The sequence below is a fragment of the Macaca thibetana genome, chromosome 10 (genome assembly GCF_024542745.1).
Source record: "Macaca thibetana thibetana isolate TM-01 chromosome 10, ASM2454274v1, whole genome shotgun sequence".
NCBI lineage: Eukaryota > Metazoa > Chordata > Mammalia > Primates > Cercopithecidae > Macaca > Macaca thibetana.
Genome location: NC_065587.1, coordinates 91,359,755 through 91,365,788, shown reverse-complemented (window position 1 = coordinate 91,365,788; position 6,034 = coordinate 91,359,755). Strand labels below are relative to the sequence as shown.

The 6,034-nt window shown below is 50.5% G+C and overlaps 1 long non-coding RNA gene across 1 annotated transcript; it reads left to right on the top strand.

The window, feature by feature from the left end:
- Positions 1-3,988: 3,988 nt before the first annotated feature.
- On the top strand, positions 3,989-5,646 carry LOC126929335 (uncharacterized). The gene is made up of 3 exons (XR_007717148.1): positions 3,989-4,216; positions 4,484-4,587; positions 5,416-5,646. It is a non-coding gene; the product is annotated as an uncharacterized LOC126929335 (long non-coding RNA).
- Positions 5,647-6,034: the final 388 nt, after the last annotated feature.

Sequence of the window (6,034 nt, the reverse complement as noted above, 5' to 3'; positions counted from 1 at the left end):
CTGCTGGGGAGTTCTGAGACAGAGTCAGGACTGGTCACACCCCAGAGAGGCCGCACTGGCGATGCAAGAGCTGGAGTATTCATATCCTGCAAGCAGTAAAGGGTTAACCTTGCCCAAAGAAAGGTGTGGCCCTGGCACAGCTCCTGGGAGGGAGCCTGTAAGTCCTCTAATGTCCTGCCTGATAAGTGTCTGTTTACCAAGGCCTTGGGCCACACCAGGTAGTTGATGCTAAGGATGGGATTCACAGTGGAGGCCTTGTATCAGCTTGATCTGTTAAGGGACTGGAGACCAGGTCAGCTGCGTAGATCATCCATCATGTTTACGTGACCAAGCCTTCAATAAAATCCCTGGAAGCCAAGGCTCATGTCAGTGTCCCTGGTTAGCAATATTCCATGCATGATGTTCCACATAATTACTGGGAGAACTAAGCGCTGCTGCACAGCCCCTATGGGAGAGGACACTGGAGCTCCACAGCTAGAGCTCTCCTGGGACCCACCCTAGGTGCATCTTCCCACTGCTGACTTCAACCTGCCGTGTAGTGTTGGAACCATGTGTAGTAAAGGTAATTGTGAATCTGCTGGCCTTTCTGGTTCCTATGAGTTCTCTTAAATCATTGAACCTGGGGGATGTCTTGAGGACCCTTGCATCTACCCATCACTGGGTAAGTACTGTCTCAGCCCCCCCATGCAAGCAGGGTGAGCACAAGGGCTCCAGCAGCCTTCGGACAGCTGCTCATGGAGAGAAGCTGGCACTGGTTGTGGGGGTCATAGCGGCACCCAGGAACAGCGTGCATGGAAGGGGAGAGGTACCCCAGGGATGCATGGGGCACTGACAGGGCTGGGGGTCAATGTGAGTGCTTCAGTTCCCAAAGCCCCTGTTCTTCCCAGCATCTGGGTGTGATATGAAGAATTACTTTGGCAAACTGATATGAAGATATTGGCAAACACGAGAACATCTCTCATCATTAATGAGTCATCATATGCTGCTACATAATCAGATCCCAACCCCCCTGACCAGTGGTTAGAAGCAGAACAAGCTGTTGTGAACTACACATCTAATGCTAATCAGTATGGCTTTAGAGCAGTGCGTCTAGGGCTGCAGCAAGCCCTGGATTCCCCTGGAGGGCTGTGGGCACACAAGGGTTTAGCAGGTCTGGGGCAGGGCCTGAGCATTTGCACTTCCAGCTCCTAGGTGACGCTGCTGGCAGCCGAGCATATGCTTGGAGAAGGCAACTTTAAAGATGCAGACATGGGGCAAGCTTGCCAGGGGTCAGTTCTCCATCCTGGTGAGGAAGACGGTGAGCAAAGGCTAGCAGGGAAGGTAAATGGCCAAGGGGGCAGGGAGGGCTCGAGGTGGGCATGGGTAGGGACAGGAGTAGAAGACAAAATGCCCACGTCTCCAACTGCCAAGGGGGACAATGCCCAGGTGTGGTTCACGTGGTTTCTCAGACTTTGGCAGGCTTAAGCCCCCATGCCCACACAGGCTTTTTTCGCAGAAGTGAATATTCATGTGGCACAAAGAGGAAGAGTTGCTAAGAAAAAGGGAATTGGGTTCTGCTTGGTGTGGATCTTCCCAAAGTGGATCCAGAGACAAGGGCTTGGGTGTAGGCAGCTTATGTAGAAGGTGGTCCCAGGAAACCCAAATAAGGGAGTAGGGAAATGAATGGAGGAGGCAAGGAAGAAGATATAGGAGGTGTCAAGGGCAGGTTACCCGTGTGGGCAAACAGACTCAATTCTCTGGGCTGGGGGTCTTGCCTGTGCTCCCCTTTCTAGGTAAGTACGTTCACAGCGAAGCAGCCTCCTGTGATGGGGAAGCCCTCAGGTAGAGAGAAGGGCTTGAATGGGAAGTTGTCAATTTACAGCGATCTGCCCCTCATGGCTGAAGATGAACACAGGTAGGCTGAGGGGATACAGGAAGGGGCACCAACATATTATCTTAGGGGTTTGATCAACATGTAATAAAGTGACAAGAATCATGTCTATGTTTTGCAATGAGATGCTTGTCACCCTCGAAGCACTGACAGAAGAGGGTGCCCACTGCCACCCAGACAGTGACTGCCCAGGATTCTGATGCAGAGAAAATCATGTGCTTAACAGCAGAAAAATGCCACCTACCATTTAAAACAGACCCTGACCCCATTCAGGAGGATGAGTGACAGTGAGCAAGGGCACATCCACTGGAAGAGGATATATTTGCAAACTCTAACACCCATGTCCCCTTGCCCAAAATTTAGCTCCAAAAATGATAAAGAAACATATTTTAAAACCACCTTAAGTTTGACCTTGTCATGAGTTCAAATTATGCAAACAAATAAATGAAATCATTGCAGATTGGGATACACGATGTTAAAGGAAGAGACAGGGCAACATGATAGAAAGTCAAGTAAATTGCAGTGAGGGTGGGGCGAGTGGGCTGCATTAGCTATGATTGTCAATGAGAGCCTCTGATAAAGTAACATTTGCTTTTTCTTCCCATGTTACCTGAGAGAGAGGGCAACATAAAATTTGAGGGATGAGAAAGTGGCAGCCACGTGGAGCTCCAGGGAAGGACCATTTAATGCAGAAGGAAAGTAAGTGCAAAGGCCCTGGGGTAAGAAAGAGGCGGGAGTCTTAGAACACCAAGGATACCAGGGAGTGGGATGCCTTGTGCAGGAGGGAAAGGGATATGGAATATGTTTGAAGGACTAGGCAAGATCTCCAAAATCCCAGAAACCACAGTAGGTATTTCAAGCAGAGAGAATTTAATATGGGAGTTCGTGGCACAGGTGAATGAAGAGTTGAGGAGTCAAACAAGAAGCAGTGACAAAATCCAGATATGAGCAACACCAGGAGACTGATCCCACCCCTAGGCCAGAGGGGCAAAGGGAGAATGCATGTGGGGCTCTCTGAGCCCAACGTCTCTGTGCCCTCCCAGCCAGGCACAACAGGAGCACAGAGAGGGACTGCCTTGTGCTGGAGCTGAACTCACGGATGAAGCCTAGCCAGGGCTGGAGATGTCATGTGAAACAGGAAGAAGGGGCAGGCACATCCAGGCTTCTCTCCTCCTCCCAGCAGCCAATCTCCTGCCAGTGACTCCCATTGGCTGACTCTACCAGGAAGCAAGGGCTCCTGGGAAATGTAGTTCCCTTCACTGCAGCACATAGGCACAGCTGGGGAGTGGTACCCTATGTGCCATTTAGCTGTCATTTCTGCTGTATTCCCCGAAGTTAGCCATCAGTGCTATGGTCAGATTAGGTGCTTAAGAAACCTTTGCTGAATTATCAACTACTCATGAAACAAGAAAATCCAAACAAGTGATGCTAAGGGCTTTAGTCCTATTACCCCAAATCCATATAAAGTTCTTCATCCTCAGCAAGACTACCCGATTGTAGGCAGTTTACCTGATTAATCAAAGTGTACTTATATCGCTGATGATGGAGAACCGTAAGCTTCTTCACAGCATTTCCTCAGTCACTTGCGTATAGATGGTATTCACATTTAGTCCTGCATGTCTAAAAGCTGGAAGAAGTTCCCCACAGCAACAGGACAAGGGATGGCACAGGTGCCCTCCAATCCAGCTGGTAAAGTCAGAACTAACTTCCTCAGTCCACACCGAGAAGATAAACTGGTCCAGGACCGGCTGGTTATCACATGGGGTTTGGAATCCATTAGTACTGAATGTTCTTATATTCCCTCCTCCCATCCTTCCTCCAGGCATTGCCCTCCATCTCTCTGACTGTTCATATGTGGTAGCCAGCGTGTACAGGATATGGCTTCATTTTCCTGCTGTGATCTCCTTTGTGATTTCAAAAAGGTTAATTCATTACTTGGTAGAAAATGTGAAATTCAACAAAAATATTGCCTTTCTTACTAAGCAAACTAAGCCTGGTCTAGCTGGGGATATGATGTAACAATTTTCTTGGTGGTCTGCCCTCAAACCGTCAGGTTTCCATAGCCTTAACAATGTAGCCGTGGACCATGGGGAGCTAGCATTGCCTCCAGGGTGATGTCACAGTTCCTGAATCCTTGCACTAGGTGGGGCCAGCCTCCTGTTGTGTAGACTCATCACTATACCAGTCCTCTGTTCCTGGTCTCTGGAGCTTTTATTCGGGAAAGTGACCCGTTAGCTTCTGAGGACCAGGGTGAGAGAGGACAAGCTTGAATGCCCTTCACAATGGAGAGATGTGTGCAGACCGGACAGGCATCAGTTCCTCTATCAGTGCACAGGTAGCTGCAATGTAAGTGGCTAGTGTGCAGGAACAGCCAGAGAGCTGGAGGATAAACACCTTGGCTTCCTTCTCCTGGAGGGGACAGTTCTGAGTCCTCATGTCCCCGCCCCCCTCCCTCAGAGACCACACCTCGGCTGCTCACAGCGATGGCTGCCCATCAACTCACCCTTCCATGCCCCCACCTCCACACTTCTGGTCCCTCTTCCTCGTGCCCTTACAGGTGATTCCTGGAATCCTCTCTCAGATAAACTGCTTGACTCCAAATCCTTGTCTTAGGCCTGCATGTGAGGAGATAAAACCCAGACAAAGAGGTAGACGTGAGCAGATGCGCTCCCCTGAACAGGAGATAAGTGGGCTGAGAGGTGAAGGAAGAGGACGAGGTAAGAGAGTGGGGATGGGGAGAGTGGTCTAGGCAGGAATGCACATGCAAGGGCTCTGAGCACGCACGGCCTCATGGAATCCCCAGGCCTGCCCGCTTCCGTTTGGAAGGAGGGCACGTCAGGGTTTCCAGTGCTGGGCGGCGCTGTTGGCATTCGAGGCTCACTCTTTGCCATGGGGGCTGTCCTGTCACTGTAGAGTGGTAAGAAGCATTCCTGGCCTCTACCCACTAGACACCAGAAAGATCCCCCAGTTGTGACAACCAGAAATGTCCCCAGACACTGTTAAATGTCCCCTAGGGGGCAATGTTGCTTCCTGTGGAACTGGGGTACAGGGCTCTGAAAAGATGAGGACGGAGAGTTGGCCGCTGCCAGTGTCCCCCTTCCTTTGCACATTCATGGACATGTCCCTTGCCAGGTCCTCCTTAAGGCCGTGACTGGCCAGGCTGCCTGCTGAGCGACAGGAGGGCTTGTTGGCTCAGTTGCTTTTCAGAGGCCTGACTGGTGGACATTCTTGCCTTTGTCCACTAGATGGACCCATTGCAATGCCGTACCCAGGAGATGAGGGGTGGCCAGAAAGGTTCCAGTTTCACTGAGATGGAGAATTTGGTATTTGAGGCATTTTCCAGTTGAATTCTCCTGACCCCTTCAAGTCCTGGAACCCAAAATGTTGTATTTCTCTCAAGTGCGTTTGTGGATGCAGCTGTGTGGAGAGGCAGCCAGGGCTTGGCCATGAGCTCCTGCAAGCTCACCCGGGACAGGTGTGAGTTCCAGCACCATCACTTCTTCCCTGTCTGTAAAGTCGGGGTAAACAAAACGCTTATTTCACAGGGCGGCCACAAACGCTAAATGAGACACGACTAGTCAAGTGTGGAGCCCAGGCCCATCTCCCAGAGGAGCTCAAAAAATATTAGCAGCCCTTACCATTGGAGCCTCTGCCTCCTAGACCTGCCCCAATATCTATGGAGGGTGGGAGCAGAGTCGCTTTTCCTCACTGGACCTCAGTTTACTCCTCAGAAAGACAGCAGTGATGATGCCCTCTCAAGATACCCTCTAACTCCACAATCCCTCTCTCTATGATCGTGTAGGATGAGGCAGTCCAAGTTAAACACTTTGTTCTTAGCATCTCATTTCATTTCCATAAAAGCCTTACAGGACACACGCTTTTCTTACCTGCATCTTACATAAAGGTAAACCAAGGCACAGAGGGCTCAGTGGGTGAGGAGGGATTCAAACCCGGCTGTCTAGACCCGGCGCCCACATGGCTAACCATCCCGTAACCTGCAAGGAAAAATGGTTGTTGTCATTCCTTCTGCAAAAGAAGGATGGCTGCTTGGTTCACAAAGGTTAAAGTTATTTAGCAAGGGGAGCTCAAAGGGCTTTGACTGCATTGCAGCCTGGGAGTCAGAGCAGGAATGGAAAACAACCACGAGCTGGCATTGTGTCCGGA